The sequence below is a fragment of the Azolla caroliniana genome, unplaced genomic scaffold (assembly GCF_043228905.1).
Source record: "Azolla caroliniana isolate FFs.n. ecotype wild unplaced genomic scaffold, voAzoCaro1.0.p SCAF_14, whole genome shotgun sequence".
Taxonomy (NCBI): Eukaryota; Viridiplantae; Streptophyta; class Polypodiopsida; order Salviniales; family Salviniaceae; genus Azolla; species Azolla caroliniana.
The window spans coordinates 18,893,523-18,914,044 of NW_028230449.1; the positions used below are offsets into that span (position 1 = coordinate 18,893,523).

Here is a 20,522-nt window from a genome sequence, read left to right on the forward strand (position 1 = left end):
GAACTATTGGGACTCCACCTGCTCTATCTGTTCCATAATTGTGTCTATTACGTGTAGCAATAACCTTACCGAACAAAGCCCCAATACAAGGAAGAACATTCCTCCATTCCTTTGGAAATATCGTCGTAAAAACCATACTAGATTCTTGATCCTGCAATATCTCATCTACCTTAATATTATGCAACCATTTATAAAAAGATAACCACGCACCTTCCATATCCGCCTCCTTAATCGCCAATAGCTTTGTGATGGACTCCTCACCTGCAAACTCCACATGGTAACATCCTCGAGACATGAATTGAATGTCGAGGATGTTATCCACGTCCTCTGAGAAAGCAACATATAAGGTATGGCATAGTTTCGATCTATTCAATCACACACTGTCAGAACCAAGAGAGAAGGTAAAGTGATAGAAGAAAGATATAAAGAGATCACAAGATTCAGAGGAATGAAATGATAAGAGAAGAATGAATGTATTAAAGTAGAATAAGAATGGATACAAGATAGGCGATGAGAGCTTAAGACTGGTGTTGATTCGAATTGGTTTTGAGAAGAATTGTATGTCCATATTTATAGGTTCCTATAGAATAACCTAGTGATTTCTATAATGTTCTAGAATGTTCTAGACCTAGAATATTCTAAGATGTTCTAGGATATTCTAGAATGTTCTAGAACATTTACAATATCAGTCTATTACAAGAAGTAGCTTTTATTATTTCATATAATCATATGCTATCTTAATGGTTAGGTTCTTGATTATGTATTACAAGGTCTTGGGTTCAAGCCCAAGTGAAGCCACATAATGTTCACGGATTCATGACACTATCCCTCTTCTTAAAATGACGAGTAGAAGGAGTTGTTAACAATGCAGGGCCGGGTTTGTTGGGATAACGACGATGAAAGTCGTCAATAAGAGCCTGAGCATTACAAACATTATCGATGGATTCCCATGTGCGATCACTCGAGGTATAGCCTAGCCAATCAACTAGATAATACAACTTATTGCACACAATCTTTGAATCAAGAATGGAGGCTACCTCATACTCTGGGCCATCAGCAAGTTGGAGAGGAGGTGGTGGCGGCACGACACGATTGGGAATTGAGCTGGTGTGGTAAGGTTCCAAAAGAGAGCTATGAAAGATTGGATAATCTAGTTTATCACACGGTTGAGTAGTCTTTATGTGACGGCGTAACAACCATACCCGATCACCAACCTTGAATGGAGACGGAAGACGATGTCGATCTGCATGGGCCTTATGTTGGGCTTGAGCTTTATGAATATGTGAAGACAACTCAGACTAAAGGTGTTGTAGTCGGTGGAGGTGTTGCTCTGCACTAGGGTTTGGTGAGATCACTGGAATGTCCAAGTGACACCATCGAGGATGGTTGCCAGTATGGGCATAGAAAGGTGTGACCTTGGTACAAGAGTGTATGGTGTTATTGTATGCAAACTCTACAAGATGCAATATATGACTCCAATCATCTTGTTGATAACTGATGAAACATCGAAGACACTGCTCAAGTGTTAGATTTGTGCGCTCTGTTTGGCCATCAGTTTTGGGATGATATGCTTAAGAGAGTTTGCAAGAGATTCGAAGCCCATCACATAGGTGCTTCCAAAAGTGAGAGATAAATTGCGGTCCACGATCACTAATTATGTCGTTTGGAAGACCATGATGGCGAAATACTTCACGCATAATGATATCTATTGTTTCTTGACTACTGATGCTTTTTACGTAGGGTAGAAAATGTGCCATCTTGGTAAATTGATCCATTACGGTTAAAATAGCATCAAAACCTTGTGAAGGTGGCAGGTCTGTAATGAAATCCATAGTAATTGACTGCCATGGCTTGCTCGGAGTCGGCAATGGTTGTAACAACCCATAAGGATGATGCCTAGGCATTTTAGCTAGACAACATGTGTCACATGTGCGAACATAATCTTCAACGAATTGTTGTAAATGAGGCCACCAAAATGATCGCTTCACTAGCTCCATGGTCTTGGCAATACCAAAGTGTCTGGCCATACGGGCATCATGACAGTGCTCCAACACTCGAAGGCGTGTAGATTCTTGTAGAAAAGTAAGTTATCTTGCCACTTGAACTCCTTATAGCGTTGAGATGTCCCTGGCAATGTGGAGCAAAATGCATGATTTGGACCAAGGTGGGTGAAGACATCCTTAGCAAAATCATCAGAGTTAAGTTGTTGTCGAATAGTATCAAGAAGACTTGAATCCAATGGCGTGGCACAAACCGTGGTTGCTTGTAGCTTTGTTGGACCAAGGAGAACTTGCTTTTGATTGTCGAAAGCTAGATCTCTAGGGCAAAGTGCCAAATATGAGCGCCGAGATAGAGCATCTGCTTGCCCTTGTTGGTTCCCTGGGTGGAAAATGATCTTGAAATCAAAACGAGTTAAAAATTGCACCCACCGAGCTTGTCACCTATTTAGCACTCGCGTTGTCTGAAAATATGTAAGATTTTTGTGGTCACTATAAATGATGATTTGATGAGGCTTACCTTCCAGAAAATGTCACCATTGTGCAAAAGAGTTGACCACAGCTAGTAACTCTTTGTCATGCACCTCGTAGTTGATCTCCGCAACATTAAACTTTCTTGAGTGAAACGCGATTGGATATAAGTGCCTATCTTCACCTGGTTGTGATAGGATGCTCCCTAATGCAAAGTCGGATGCATCTGCCTCAATGATAAATGGCTTTTCTGGATCAACATGAGCTAAGATAGGAGCTGATGTGAATGCCTCTTTCAACTGAGTAAAGGCTTTGTCTGCTTCAGGAGTCCAAACAAATGCTTGATTTTTCTTGGTGAGTTGAGTAAGTGGCAATACAATCTTCGAATAATTCCATATGAATTTGCGGTAGAAGTTGGCAAATCCAAGGAAAAATTGGACATCGCGAACGGAACTTGGAGTATGCCATTCCAATATTGTTTGAACTTTCGTTGGATCCATGAAGATACCTTTGGATGAAATGGTATAACCCAAGAACTCAACTTCTTTGCCATATGTAGAAAGATGATAAGAAAGATATCTAGAAAATCTTTGAAAACATCATTTGCCATATGTTGAAACACGGCAGGAGCATTTGTGAGCCCAAAAGGCATAACTGTATACTCGAAATGGCCATATCGAGTGCGAAATGCAGTCTTCCACTCGTCTCCCGGTCAAATACATACAAGATTATATGCACCCCTTAGATCAATCTTGGTAAAATGCTTTGCCCCACCAATGCACTCTAAAAGACTGGAAATTAAAGGTAGAGCATACATATTTCTTATTGTCACTTTATTTAATCCCCGATAATCCACGACCAAACAAAGTCAGCCATCCTTTTTCTTCATGAAAAAGATAGGAGCACTAGCTGGAGACTTTGAATGTCGAATAAATCCACTTGCAAGATTCTCATCAATGTATGCTCGAAGAACCTCAAGCTCCGTTGGTGACAGATTGTAGATTGGACCTCATGGTGGCTCTTTTCCTGGTTGTAGATCAATGGGACAATCGTATGGCCGATGCTTTGGAAGTACACTAGCTTTGACTTTGTCAAAGACATCAACATATTCTTGGTACTTTTAAGGAATGTAGACCTCTGACTTCCCTTGAGTGTCACTAGAAGGTGCAGCTGATATGGCAAATAAGAATAAATCTTCTTTTGCTCCTTCTTGGCATAATTGTTCTAGGGTGATGGTTGAAATTTGATGAAGAGAAACAACATGTTTGGTAGAGGGGGAAGTGGTAACACTATGTTTTTCAAGGGGAGGATCCTGGGTTCGACCGTTGACTATTGTGTTTCCTTTTGAAGGGCACCTAATTTCTCATCGTTTCCAATCATGGCAAACCAAGGACTATTGGATGCTCAGGGCTACGGATTATGTTAAAGGAGACTACACATCCTAAATCACCTAAGAGTATGTGTATCGGCTCAAAATCCTCGAATATCTTTCCAGAAGCTATGGGACGTTGTCGTGAAGATTTTCGGCAATAGTGTGAAAATCCCATAAAACGTACGAAATCGAGTAAGAATCACATAATACAATAATTGTGAAGATAACATTTTTAATATCTAAGTACAAAATGATGGAGGTTTCGAATGTACTTTATTACACGAGAAATGGACAACTAAATGTCAAGATATGAGGGTATAAAGTTTGTGAAAAGAAAAGAGAAAATTGTGAGATATCCCACATAGGCACGACAAATACGGCTCTCATCATATATAAAGTGGAGCAAAAGATATTATCTTTGTGTCTATGTGTGGAGCATAGAGAGTTCAAGGTAACTTGAACTAAGAGTGGAGGTGGGCTAGCTACTCTTAAAGGTTTTTGGCCAACCAAAATCGGACCGGTGATGGAGACGGTGAACCGACGGCACCGATATCTGGCGACGGCATCCGGCGACTAGATAAATAAATATATATACATATTTACATATACAAGGAGGGCAAGTACGGATTTGAACCTTGCACCTCCAAGTTAGGAGCCAATTGGCTTACCATTAAGCCATGCTATTTAGTTGAAATTATATTTCTATCATTGTACTTTTACATGTAAATTCTCATACATGAGAGCTAAAATGAGTGCATGCACCACATGTAACACATAAGCGCCAAATGGCAAACATGCAATTTATGCATGTCTTGTACCCTCACATGCATCATATGCATGAGAGCATCTATAAAAGAAGGAAGGGGGAGGAGAAAAGACACGATTTTTCTTTATGAAAATTAAGAGGAAGAAATTTGTTATCAAATTGATCGTGTAACTTGTTTCTTAAATCTAAAGTTAAAACTTCAATCAATCTCTCTCAATCGTGTGATCTCAACTTCTCTCTTTCCCAATCTATCTTAAGTACTTTCTCACTAAAGCTTACGCCAAAGCTTGTACCGACTTTGAATCCTTCCGGTCCAGAACCCCGGCGGTTCCGCCTCACGATCCGCGCGTAGTGACGGATCTTCATGACAACGTCCATCAATCACTACTACGGAAACTGGGCAAGGAAGTTTATGCAAGGCTATTTGATGTTTTCGGGCAAAATCTCTATCCATGAAACAAGAATTGGCTCTGGTATCTAAGAGAGCTAGGACATGAAGTTGACAACTTGGTGTCCCAACTTGTACTTGGCTTGAGAAAACTCTACTAACATGATTGGAAGAGATGGAACCCACACTAGGTTGTACATATCTAGGTCTATCCAACCAAACGGCTCCAATTTTGGCCGGACTTATTCGTTTGACTCCTCTTCTAATTGGCTTAAGACCTCAAACTTATTGGATAGAGTTGGATTACTAGAAACACTAGTTGGCACAATTTCAACAATGTTAGACTCATTTCTATTATCAATAATCCTAGACTCATTTCTATTATCATAGTTAATGTGATGTACCTGACGTCTCGGTCTGTGTGGACAATGAATGGCAATATGTCCTGGACCACCACAATATAAGCATAGTCGATTTGCTCGACGACGTTGTTTCTCTTCATCTGATAAAGGTCCTCGTCGTCGGGTCATATCAATCTCCATCGGTGTTGGGCTACGTGCTTGTCGTGGAGTTGGGACGGGGCTATATTGTTGCCTTGGAGATTGTGTTGTCACTGATGCATAAGTTGGCGTAAATCTTGATCTTGTTTGTTGTTGTTGTCGCTCGGACCGACGCTCAAAAAGCCGATTATCACACCGTATGGCCCGGCTAATAGCTTCTGTAAGGGATTTTGGATCCTCAAGGAAGGTAAGAAGTAAATCTTTTACATCTCCACAGAGGCCCGAACAAAACTACTCCATTAGAGCTTGTTCGTCCCAAGGAATATCACTTGCAATGAGACGAAAATTGGTTGCATACGTTGATGCTGGTTGATCCCCTTGTCGTAGTGTGCGAATCTTGTTGATTGTCGTTCTTACACTATCTATGTCTCCGAAGCAAGCCTTAAACTCTTTGATAAATTCTTCAAAGTTGTTGAGTAGGGGCGAATTTGCTTCTAGCAATGGAGCAAACCATGACAATATCGTGCCAGTCAATAAAGTGCCCACTAACCCAACTCAAGATGAATCCATCGGATAACGCGTGGGATGCATCTGAATTACCAACCGCACTTGATTTATAAAACCCCGAAAATGTGCTCTCAACCCATCGAATTTAGCTAGGAGGTTGATTTTGGGCTCCTTAAAAACTCCTTGACTGTTGACTTTTAGTCGTTGTAAAGCTAGTATTGCTGACTCTAGTTGTTGAACCCTTCGTGTAAACTCGTCGTGTATTTGTTGCTTCTCTACTGAAACCTTCTATAGGTCTTCAAGCAATCGTTGATTCTCCAACTCTAGTGATGCAAACTTGCTTTTGAGATTCTCCATTTCTGCAACTAGGGCGAGGTATTCTTGTGGCTTGCCAACAACCATGGGTACTTACTAGTGTTTGTGGAAGAGGCTAGACGAGAAGAAAAAATTCGAATCAAACTATCAGAACCAAGAGAGAAGGTAAAGTGATAGAAGAAAGATATAAAGAGATCACAAGATTCAGAGGAACGAAATGATAAGAGAAGAATGAATGTATTAAAGTAGAATAAGAATGGATACAAGATAGGCGATGAGAGCTTAAGTCTAGTGTTGATTCAAATTGGTTTTGAGAAGAATTGTATGTCCATATTTATAGGTTCCTATAGAATAACCTAGTGATTTCTATAATGTTCTAGAATGTTCTAGACCTAGAATATTCTAAGATGTTCTAGGATATTCTAGAATGTTCTAGAACATTTACAATATCAGTCTATTACAAGAAATAGCTTTTATTATTTTATATAATCATATGCTATCTTAATGGTTAGGTTCTTGATTATGTATTACAAGGTCTTGGGTTCAAGCCTAAGTGAAGCTACATAATGTTCACGGATTCATGACACACACCCTGTAGCTGCACTACCAAGGAAACAACCTCTAAGCATTGTACCTCACCCAAAACTGTAATTTTATCCTCCTCTGACAACACAAGGTCGACTTGCTCATCACATAGATGAGGCGAAAGTTGGGGGGTGCACCGGACTCCCTTGCACGCATATACAATCCAACCACAGATGAAGTATGTGGCCGATCCGCAGTCGACCTCCTTGTCATGGTGGAACCAGCTCGCACTGTGACCTCGTAGTTTGTGCCACCTGCGACCTGTCGTTTCCTGTTTGTTGCATCGCACTCACAGTCATGAACCAACTGTGGGGTTTAATTCTACAAAATTATTACAACAAATGATAGATTAAAAATCATGTTTAACACTCAATTACAATGAGTAACCCCTTTAGCATAAAGTAAAACAATGGTAGGGTTTTTCATAAGTAGAAAAGGAAAAAAGATTAGGAGAAAGGTCCTCAAGTTTCAATGGCATAAGCTCATGAACAATGGCCCTTTGACGTTTTGTTGGCATGCATAGGCATCCTCCTCTTTGAGTACCTCCTTTCTTCGTCTCTTGTGACCCTCCCCAAAAGAACCCTCAAATCCTCTCTCACAACCTACCCAAAAGAAGTTTAGTAGAAGGAGAAGAAGATGAAGAGAAGTGGCCCCCTGTCCACACTTACACCCAACACCATACCCTAAAACACAACTCATGAAGAAGAAGTAAAATGTGATATGAATATCCAAACCCTAAAATCCCAAGAGGAGGAAAAAGAAGTTCCTCTTTCCAAAAGACAAACAATTAAAGCACCCAAAATAATCCCTCCCCTCCTCCTTTTATAATAAGAGAATAGGCTCACTACCGTATTAAATGCTTCCTCCTCCCCCTTCTCATTGAAAATCCACTCTCATATCCAACACTCAAACCTAAAACACAACTCAAGAAGAATATCCAACTTCAAAACTAATCTCTTTGAAAGACAAAAGCCCAAAGAGCCTAAAATAATCAAACCCAAAAGGCTCACCTACGCCCCTCTCCGTCTCATCCAGATGTAAAATGTGTAGATAAATCCCATATGTGCACATGCCAAGATTTAAACCCTATACATTGACCTAGAAAATCCATAGCCTTCACCATTTGACCTTTTTTTTTGTTCGAGTATAGATATTTGCATTACTTTCTTTTGTTTTCCCTTTTCCTCTTTTTCTCCTTATTCCCCTTTTAGACCCGCCACATCACGAGAATGATGACACATCTCTATTAGGGCTCGACTAGTTGATCTCATAGGGTAGGTTACTTGAGATGTAGCTTGCAAGAATGATACCCTTGTAGGGTTTGAACTGGAAGAACGTGATGCTCATGATGAGAAAGTCCTTCACACAAGCCATTTCTTCTTCCTCGTAGGTTTCGTTTGAGCTCTCTACATTGTTTGGGTTCAATATTTGAGTGGTCTCTTATTGGCCAACAACTATTTTATGAATAGTCTCCTCTAGGCCTTTTATATTTCTTGTTGATGCGAGAAGGAAAGAGGAAATTTGGGCACGGTGACCTCTTTTGGTTGCCAAGCCTTCTTATAGTTAGTTGTAGGATGGTGGTTTCTTATGTTGTGCTTCTTTTTCTATTTAATTCCCACTTCATTTAGTCAATGATAATCAACTTTTGAAATGGTCTATACATTGGTAAGGTGATTGAGGATTTCGTATGACTCGTTCTTAAGTTGTTTCGATTTGAGTCTTTATTATAAGTTTACAATTGTGTCATGATTGACGATTAAATCCACGTGGGTGTTTTGTTATGCAAGTAGTTTTTGTTCCATTTCCTATCTAGTGTTTTGTTGTCGACTACTCTATTCTCAAGACTTTGATATGTTGTTCAAGAATCGATTTTTCCTCTCAACCATTTTCTGGATCTCTACCACTTGCTACCAAAGTTCTACATATTGAGGATTCATTTGTAATGCACTAGCGACTTAATGTTGAAATGATACCTCACCCTTTGAGATCTTTCTTCTCTTGTGACAACCCTTGAATCACACTTCATGCTCGTAGTTGGGTGTTCTGGCTTTCATGATGCTAAAGGATATTATCCTACATATAGAAAGGAATCATTAACTATGTAAAAGGGGTTGTTCATTCTGTGTATAAAAACAATTGAGTATCTATTTGTCTCTCTTGTGATTGTTAATGTATACATATTGTATTAAGTAATTGGTATTCAAGTTAAGATTTAATCATCAGTGTCAACAAAATTGATTATATGAAAGATATCCCTTGGTCACTCCATCATTCGATGTAACATGCAACATTGTACCTTGGTCCCAACATGAAAGTGAGATGTGACATCCTTGTTCCAAAAACCACATGAGACATAAAGTTGGGCAATCAACTAACATACACATTACCTAGTTGTATCATTAATAGTTATAATACATTTTTTTATTCCATAACATAATTCAGAACCATTTGTACACCAATGATACCTTTACATTACATAGGGTGGTCATTGGTCAACATGGGAAAAAATCTTATACGATCCACCTATTAAGGATATAGATCTCCACTACTATATGATTATGGTGAGGCAAGTTTCGATGGAAGTGTTATTTGGGGGCATTCAATCGTACAATCGAGTACTACATAATATTGACCCAATAATGGTTTGTAGGAAAATGGAAATTAATTTTCTTGTAAGATTTGAGGTTTCATAACAAAATATCCTTTTCATATAATGGAGTGCATCAAGGTCAAATATATGTTTCTCTTTATTTGCCATTGCATGTTAATATCCTATTGTTGTGAGGTAAAACTTTGAGTTGTGGATCCACTATATCGTTGGGGTGTTTATTTCAAAATAGAGATATAGTTCTCATTCAAAGATTGGGTTTTCGATGTAAAGAAACTCGTTAAAGCTAAGACATGATGATGGTTATGACATGGAAACTATGGTCGATACTATCTAAAATCTTTGGGGATTTTTATGGGTAAACTCCAAATCATTATTTTTTGTGAAAGAATCTTTAAAGTTTAAAGTTATTGCTAATGGGGTTGTTAGAGGTTACATTGTGAGCTTAGATTCGACGCATAAATTTAGAAAGCTGCTTTTGGAGTATCTAAAAAATACAAGCACATTTCCATAACTTTCCTTGCATTATTCTAACCATTTAGCGTTGGTTACAAAATTAATGTTAGCCTGTAATATGAGCCTCAAAGATGATATAAAGACAACTACAAATAATTAAGTAGACCAAGAGGTATGGACCAATTAAGAACGCCAAAATTAGAATCAAGAGGTTTTAGGCATTAATGTCTCAAATTGACTTCACTTCTAAAGTAAGAAGAAATGGTTGAAACATCAAATGTTATTCAGAAAATACGCCAAGTGTATTGGATGCTCTCTAGTTGAGTTCTAGGCTTTTGTCGAACTAAATAGGAGAATTGTTCGAATACTTGACAATGGTCAATAAAACATTTCTCGTGGACTAATGTTATATTGGACATTATATTCTAGCAAATGCTTTCGTTCATAAGAAAAAGACAACATGACAAATTTTATGGTCCCCATGCTATTAGAGAAGGTGTAGTTGATGATTGAGAACTCGAAAATATATGTTTTCTTCTACACTGAAATATTGGTTGTGGAGGTGTTATAATAGGATGATTACATGTCAGATCAAATGCGTTGTACTCCATAATATTTTATGTCAATGTTATTTCAAACCAAATATCATTTTCATCAAGTAGTCCCACTATTCTTTCACACATAAAAAATGTATCAATTTTGCGCATTAGAATTATGATTGCAACTTATATTCATTCAATGTTTTCACATCAAAGTTATTGCAAACTATGTAAAACAGTACACATGTCAAGCCACTTACCATTGGAAGTGGAAAAAAAGCATTGTTGATAGTTTCATCTTATTGTTGCATTGTAGCTTGATAGTTAGCGATACAAAAACAAAGCATGAGTGGAGTCAATTGGATGAATGTGCATTGTTATTAATAACTTTATGATCCTCGCTTGCAACCATTATCTTATTCATTACGGTGTTATGGTTTTAGCTACATTCAAACATGAGAGGATTTGGTGTATCTGCTTGAGAAACACATATGTTTTAGGTTTTCAACTTTCACTTATGTTGATTCACTAAAACACTCTCGTGGAGAGAATGCATGCCCTTGTGCCATGGAATATTATGAAGTTTGGGTATTTCAGTCTTCGGTGAACATTTGAAATACACTTTCTCTCTCTTTATCTCTCTCTCTCTCTAACTTAATTCACATACATCTTCGATGTGAGATTGCAAAATGGGAAACCTGCAATGAATCTAATTGACTATGTATGTTTCGTTTAGAACAATTAAACAAGTCTATCACACTTTGCCACTTCTCCACCTTTGAGCCTACTTTCCCCACATGATCAACCATCACTTATCCCTACACATTTCACTCTCAATAACTATGTGCATTTTCAATTACAAGGGTCATTAGTAAAAAAAATTGACAAGGAGATTCACTTAGTGATTGCACACACACTACATAAAATGTTGTACTCGGCTTCCATAGGTCACATTTGACTTCCGTAACTATAATAAAACCTACTTATCTACTATGTATATATCTCATATATAAGTTAATTCATCAATAAATTGAATTAATCGGTTGAAACAACATTTTGACTAATTAGAATTTAGGAGTTATATTGTGATTACAATATTTGATGACTACATATCTTTAATCACATTATACTTCACCCACCATATTTAATGTTTGATTATTAAATATTGGAGAGTTGGTCACGATTCTCGTGCTCTATGAGAATAAATGTACGACAAAAAATTCAAATCCATACCATATAAAATATGTATGAGTTTTTTTATTTTGCCTAGTCTAAGTAACAATAATGTAGGAGTTGAGATGTTATATGTAATTTGTTAAAGCAAATGGTTGATCTAATGATTACATGGCACGTTGTCTTTAAGAAATGGGCGAGCTCATGACAAGAGTATAAAGCACGATGTTATATTTTAAAGAGAGAATAAAGAGTTCTTGTTTGAGTCATCCCAAGTGGAGTCGCCATGATATTCATGAATCATCATAATGTTGAGGGAAGGGGGTGGTAGGTATGCTTCCTCCACTTTGATTTGTGTTATAATGAAATTGTTTTGTCTACTATTTTCTAACCACACACCCATGTATAATCTAGAGGAATAAATGGACTTGGAAGACTATCAATTAAACTAGAAAATGTGAGATTGGATATTGATATCATTCTATAGTTCTGCACTTTAAACTGTACCAATTATAAAGGTGCATGAATCTCACGTTTTACAAGATACCTACTAGACCATGGTTAAAAGTGTGATGATGTTATACAAAACTAAGAGAGCACAATAATGTAAGATCTGAATGGAAATCATGTATCCAATCCATGAAATCTGGTATGTCAACTAGCGGATTTGTGCCAATAGTGGTATTCAAATCATAGAGAGAGAGAACTAGGTTTTATTGTCATCCTCAAACATCGAGTATGACCTATGGGAGTCAAACAACTTCCCCTTTCAACAAGTTTTTGCTTATGTAACCATTTAGGCTTTACAACCCCCATCATAGAAGGTAATGTTTGGCTATCTTTGCTACTATAGTCCAAAGGAAACTTGGTTTCACGATTACTGGCCTAACCATATGGGTACATTATCCCTATAGGAATTACATTTATGTCCGTACGAGAATATTGTGATCCTTGTCATAATTTGTATTGTGTTTTATTTTACATAATACGTTTGAGAGAGAGAGAGAGAGAGAGAGAGAGAGAGAGAGAGAGAGAGAGATTATATAATCATCCTCTTGAGGTCAAATATGACCTATTTGGCCAAAACAAAATAATTTCTGCATGGTATGTGTGGAATCAAGTAGTGACTCTCAATGTTCAAGAATTTTATTGATGGGCATTGCAATCAATAATGCGCATTATGATTGTAATAGGAGTGTGTGTAGAATGTGGACTGAAATGAGAATGTGTGGAAAGCAAACTTGAATGTGGTTGAATGTACCAAAGTTTCATAGTTTGATTCTCCCACTTATTTACGGAAAAATATCCATAGTCAATGAGTTTCTTCACTAATGCCTCGGCGCCCCATGTCACATTGAAGAGAATGTAAGCTAGGTCATAATGAAGCAATGATGCAAATAGTGGAAAAAAGGGATGGGCATTCGGCTCTAACATATATCAACAAGTATAGATTCCTCGTTCTGAGAAAATGATGCTTTTATATATGAAACATTTGTGATATAATATATGAAACATGACCTTCCATGTCTTTCCCAAGTTGTGATACTTCGGCATTGCAAAAAAACTCATTCATGAAGGAATCTATCAAGCATCATGAAGCACACGTGATGTGTCCCATTTTCCCACTCGTTTCTTCATATCTTCCATCCATTCAAAACTCGAAATCTTGATTTTGTGTATCTTTTGTGTGAGGGCATGTTTTTAACCTCAATGGGAAGTGATCAAGTCTCAATAAGTAGAAGCATGTATGGCGTATGTGGCTTGATTTGAAGAAACTTTATGCATAAGTGCGTACTTTTATATGAGAGAGAGAGACGTGTGTTGTCCATAATGTTTGACCATTTATTCAACGGTTATAATCTACAATTATATTAAGATTTTGTGTACACAATTTGAGATTGGTCAATTAGCAACCATTAAGTGTCATAGTATTTCTCTACGAATTTGAGGTCCTCACATCTTCATGGCTCTTGCATGGGGATGGAAAGAGAAAGTCTAGAGTCTAAATTCAATCACCTACTAGAGCTTGGCTTGGTAATTGGGCAGAATGTTAGTATCACCATGTTGGCATATCGTGGCATTCAAAACCAACCACTTTGCTTGTTGTGTTGCCCTTTATTCTAAACATTGTGGCAACATTGTTATAAAGAGATAACTTATTTATCAACAAAACATCATATTTCTTGCAATGCACATCAATAATTTCTATCATAGATAGTGCTTCATTAGCAACATGTGCATCGTTCACGCAACACGTTACCCCTTTGTATGATGTTGGTGTCAAGTGGTGGGTGTAGAATGCCAATCCCATATTTTATTGTGCACACAAGTATTTCCTTGATGAGCATGGGCTGCATTTTGCCTATTGTTAGAGACATGAACTAATGTAAGCATTAGATAAGGATAAAATATATATAGATAGATAAAAAGGAGAGAGAGAAAGAAGGGTGTCGATCCACCCGACCACCCCCGAGCAAAGGGATCAAGACGGACTCGAGCCTCGATCGGCGTCCCATACCACCGCCATGGCGTCGAGTCGTACTTGGTGCTGGCACGCTCGCTACAAGAGTTGACCCACCACAAGACAGAGTCTCAACGTAGTCAACCAGGTGATCAAATGAGGGTAGCTAGGCCTCTTATTTATAGCGATACCCAAGGCCTCCAGCCATGTTCACACTTGGCCTAATGGGTTGTCTCAATCCCGAGGATTAAAAGTAATCCTCCCCTTCTTTACAGTCTTGTTTAACCCTCACACTTATCCACGTGTATAAAATACTACGGTAAATTCAAACCACAGGGATATTATATGGTCATGCCTGTAACACCTATGGTGGCGAAGAAGACAAGACATGTTTCTTATATAGTGATCAAGGATGATCCTACAAACAAATTCCTTGCTTGCACCATTACTAACATCACTTGGAGAGCGATGTTGCAACATTGGGCTTGTTAACCAATATATTCTTGTCACCCTTTTTGTACCTCCTGCATTTTATGTGGCAATGTTTAGATTGACAGATTGGAGTATGAGATATGGGTTATTGTTTTTATGAGATGCATGGAGTACCACAACAAGCACATAGTTTAAAAGGACGATTGATATGGTAGTCCACACAACTAAGCTTCGCTAGCATCTTGTCCCCATAAGGGCTAGCTTTATGTTAGCTAATGAACAACACCTTTGCATGGAATAAAGATCCTCATTGTGGTAGTAGGACCATCAAGATTTTTTTTGCATTGTCATGTTGTTATATATATATATATATATACGCATGTGTGTGTGTGCGTATTAGTTTTATCAAGAACAAGAGAGATAAGGGATTATTCCATGTACGAGGGGAACCTCAAGACTAAGGTGTTTGATGTTTTCACCATTCAAGTGCCCATTATTGTACACCATCCATGGTTTATCTTGATAGAGAGTCATCACAAGCTTAACCTTTATGTTTGGACCTATCGAAATTCAACTTACTCCATACATACTAAAGCTTTATGAGATACTCATAAGCTTTTGTGCACCTTATAAAATATTTGCTAAAAGCATCAAATACCTATGTGTAACAAAACAATATGCTTTCATTCACATTGGTAACCTTTTCAATGTCATCTAGTAGTACTATCTTGTCAATCAATTGATCCGATTCAACAATGCATAACCCACTGAGAGTTGGTGAAAGAGGCCAAAACTTTGTTGGTTATAATAAGAGTGAGACTTTTTTGTTCTAGGTGTGCGAGGACAAGGGTGGACGAAATATGAAGCCAATGACACATAACAATAACAAATAACACTTTGGACTCAAATGAAAGATTATGAAACAAACTCACATACCATACGAGAGTGTGACATTGTAAGTGAATATATGCCTTAGACATGCATCCTCCAATACCATGGATGAAAGAGTTTAGTCATTTCTTTCATGAGGGAAGAACCTTGTGTTTTCAATCAATGTTCAATGTTAGAAGTTGTTTTTGAGCCACACTATGCATAACAATGAGGCAACATTATGCAAGGAATCACGAAAGGTGAGGGGCAAGGGGCTACGGTGTTCAATGTTGCGAGCTTCTGTATGTGGGGGGCAGTGTGCTAATATGTGCAACGTTATGAGAAAATTCAACACACATGTATGCAATGAGATTAGGAGCTTATGCATGTGGAATGTGGTATGGGGGTAAGGTACATACGGGCTTCTCTGTGTGAGATAGTGAGGGGATAAGATCACAAGGTTTTATGAAGGAGCTTCTATCAGCGAAGGAAGGCATGCGATGTAGTTGTAAGGCCAAGTCTTTTGTAAATGTGGAGCGAGAAAGGTGCATTGCATTGTTAAAAATATACGAGTTTCTACAAGTGACATTAGTTGTTGGACTAAAAGTCTTACTCTACCCATTTGTCATTAGTGTGAACATCCTTTGATAGTTAGGGCTTAGTTACCCAATGTATCAATAAGATGAACTCCTCTCAGTAAAAGACGGTTCGGCGGGATTTGAATAATACAGTCTTTCTCTTGTTAAACAATGGAACAATCTTTCACTCTCATTCTCTGTGTAACTTGTTAATGATTGAACAATATACTATGCTTGTTCCTACTAACAATATCCATATACATATTTTGCATAAGTCGACCAACCTCACACAATAGTCAACCAAGGCACCATATAGTGCCATGAAGGGCGATAGGTTCACAATCTAATCATATAAAAGGCGAGGCTGCGATAGAAAACTCCACATGTAAAGTTACATAATGCTCTGAATAGCTTCCTGAATGAGCATGAATGCAGAGACTCTAAACAAAACGATGGGTGCATATGAAGCCACAAATGCGGGGATGACAGAAGCATTATGGTTAACTCATGACAGAGAGGTCATGATGGTCTCATGAGACAGTACATGCATGCATGCAATGCATGCCATGACATGGTGTGTGTATAGATAGATAGACCCCCATGGGCCATACATAAATCACTTCATCATTCATCATTCATCATCATCATAATCATCAAACACCAACAAGATTACATACAACATATCAAACCAAGGTAAACACACTGTACTACAACATTACATTATTACACTTGTATATACATATGCTTAACTTACTACATACACATACCTATTACCACCACCAATAATATGAAGATATATATATATACATATATATATGTACATATGAGAAGAGACAGTTTTGTCCTCACTCACTCACTCTCTCTCTCTCTTTCGCTCTCTACACACACACACACACACACACACACACACACACACACACACACACATCCCCTCTCACATACATACATACATACATTCCTCTTATCACATCATCACACACACACACACACACCCTTCTCCCTCTTATCATTTGTCTCATGGGCCAATTTTGGTCTTAGAAGACAGTAAAATCTCTCTCTATCACACACACACACACACACACACACACACACACACACACACACATACACACACACGTATACCCCCCTCTCTCTCTATCACACACACACACACACACCTCTACCTCTATCACACACACACACACCCCTCTCTCTCTATCACAAACACAAACACACACACACACACACACACACACACACACACACCCCTCTATCTGTCACACACAAACACACACACAGAAACACACATCTATCTGTCACACACACACACACACATCTCTTTCTCTCTCACTCATTCATACACACCCCTCTGTCACACCTCTCTTTCTCTCTCTCTCTCACACACACACACACACACACACACAACACACTCACACCTCTCTCTTTCTCTCTCTATCTTTCACACACAAACTCACACACCCCTCTCTCTCTCTCTCTCTCTCTCTCTCTCTCTATCTCTCACACACACACACACACACACACACACAAAAGCTGTAATGTACATAGAGTGTGAAAGCTCAATCAAATGCTTGCCAGCCTGGCCTCTCCCCCCCTCTCTTTCTCTCTGCTCTTCCCCATTCTTATAACACAAACCTCCCTCCTTTCACTGCTCTTCACTGTTAAGCACTTCACCTCACTCACCTCCCTTCTTCTTCTTCTTCTTCTCTCAACTTGGAGCTTCTGCTTCCTCTGCTCTGCAGACCCTGCCCCCCCAACCTCTCTCTCTCTCTCTCTCTCTCAGGTATGTGTATGTATGTATGTATGTATGTATGTATGTATGTAAGTTTAGCTTAGTTAGATGATTTGCTCTCTCTTCTTTATGTGTGTGCATTAAAATTAAAACCTTCCATTTCTCCCTGTTTTTGCTCTGTTTCTTCGTCTCTCTGTTTTTTGTTTGTATGTATGTATGCATGTAAGTGTATGCTAGTTAGATGGTTTGCTCTCTTTTCTTTATGTGTGTGCAGTAAAAACCTTCCATTTCTCCCTGTTTTTGCTCTGTTTCTTCATCTCTCTGTTGTTTGTATATGTATGCATGCATGTAAGTGTAGCTTAGTTAGATGATTTTCTCTCTTTTCTTTATGTTTGTGCATTAAAACCTTCATTTTCTGCTCTGTTCATCTTCATCTCTCTGTTTTGTTCTGTTATCTTCATGCCTCTTTGTTTTTGTCTTCCCTGTTTCACACACACACACACACACACACCCTTTAGTTCTCAGTTCCACAAGCTTTTCGTGTTCTCTTCCTGAGAGGCCTTGGTGTGTGATGTGGGTCTTTCTCTTTTTAGACCTTGGCCTCATATTTCATTTTCTTCTCCCATGTCTCTTACCCTGTCTTGTCTGTAATGTTTTACTGTAAAATGCTCCCCCCCCCGTCCCCCCCAAAAAAAAAGAAAAAGAAAAAGAAAAAAAGTTATGTCCTATTAAGGCTTAGAAACCTTTAAACCATGCATTCTGCTCGTTAAGAAGGTTCATTATCTTCTGTAACTAATTACGGTTTGGACAGCTTTATGTAAGTAAGTAGAAGCCTTTGTTTGCTATTTAGCTTGGGTGTTTCACGTGCCAATCCGAAGGAATTAAAGCCTTTCTTTCATAATCAGTTAGGGTTTTTGTTCCATCTCTTCGTAAGTACGATGTGCTTTTCTTGTAACGTGTTTTTGCTTAACATATAGGAGCTTTACTTCTCAATAAATTGCCATCTATGGAAATTACACATTGTCTGATACCCTAAATTAGAGAGAAAAAGAACAGTCTCACTGTGCTTCTTCATGCATTAATATGGTAGGCAGATGCTTCATCAATCAGGAAAAAAAGACATGTTTGAAAGATGGACAGTAGATGAAAATGAAGACCCTCTCATCTTTGTTTGTTTCATTATGTATGTACTTGAATGTAAGATATGTATCATACATACATTCAATCAGGTATGTACATATGCACATACCTATACATACCTGCATAGGTACAACCCATTTGCATATGTATGTATATATGTATTGTACACAAATGTCTATACATGTATATTTGTACTATCTGCAGGATCTCATTCTTCTCTCTCGTGGGTGTTTTTTTTCCTCTGACAGACACAATTTTTGTGAGGGCAAAGAAAGAAGAAATGGCCAGTGGACAGAAGATGGTGACTCTTCTTGTAGTAGCCTCAGCCCTAGTGCTGTTGCTGTCCATGGTGACAGCTATGGCACAGGCTGTCTCCCCTGCTCCTGCCCCTGTTTCTGATGCGACATCATCTGCTAAATTTGGCTTGCCTCTACTAAGCCTCTTTTTGCTTGCCTTGGGTGCCTTCCTATACTGAAAAATGCTCCACTCTCTGCATAGAGAGACAAAAAAAACAAAAAAAGACTATTTATTACTATCATACTGTTTTCTACTACTATCATCGATGGCCTCTTATAGGTTCCATCATTTTTAACTTCAATTCTTTTGATATGATGAACTTGTTGCAGCACTGAAAAAACAAACTACTCTTTTTATGGAGTTGTTGATCTATTCGATTTGATCTATACACATGGATATCCATGGAGCCATTGATTGAAGACCTGTATGTTCTGACCCATGGTCTCTTCAGACTTGATTATTATCCCCCCTCTCAGATTTTTATATATATTTTTTTCTTTTTGGGTTTGGCTGATTGTATTCTGTTGTATTTTCTGTTTAAAATAAAGTCCTGAGTTGCATTCATTCTGATTGTCTTTTGTGATAATGAACTTCTGTTTCTGCTTCTAATTGTGATGTCTTTTTTAATTAATAATGGACCGCTGTTGTAAGACTAGATTGAAGGGATATGGTTTTATTTTTCTGATTGAGTTTTATTTTTATGATCTTGTCCTTGTATTCTGAATTGATGGTGTAAAGAACTGTAAGAAGGATTAACACATACACCATTATGATGAAGTCCTTATGCTCCACAGATTAATGTTATGTGTTGAGTTAGAGACTCAAGAGATGTTCCACAGATTAATGTTATGTGTTGAGTTAGAGACTCAAGAGTTTAGCCTCATTATGATATGAATGTACTACTGAATTTAGTGAGTTCCTTGAGACAAATCATAGAGATGAATATCTATGATATGATATTGAGAACAGGTTTATTTTGCTTACTGTGGACGTGAAATTTTGTCCTGGTGAATGTGTCAGGAAACTGCACAAGAATGAATGAATGTATACATAATTTCTTGGGATATGCTCTTTCTCATTATTTGTAGGCTTCTCTATCTTCTTCCGGTTGGGTCATGTCTTGACTCTTTCGACATTGTCTTATTTACATGTTCTTGTTTTATGAGTTTCACTGTATGTTTTATGGCACTGTGGTAGCCTTTTCTAAATGTAGGGAAGAGGATCATTCATGTCTTGTTTGCTTGTTATCTTGAAATGAGACAACTTGTGATTATTAAGATTTTATTTTCAGCATTTTCACTGCTGTCATCTTTGTCCTCAAGCATTACATAGATTTTG

The 20,522-nt window shown here is 38.1% G+C and overlaps 1 long non-coding RNA gene across 1 annotated transcript; it reads left to right on the forward strand.

The window, feature by feature from the left end:
- Positions 1-17,606: 17,606 nt before the first annotated feature.
- LOC147855742 (uncharacterized) lies at positions 17,607-19,692 on the forward strand. Its single transcript, XR_015530769.1, has 2 exons — positions 17,607-17,798; positions 19,136-19,692. It is a non-coding gene; the product is annotated as an uncharacterized LOC147855742 (long non-coding RNA).
- Positions 19,693-20,522: the final 830 nt, after the last annotated feature.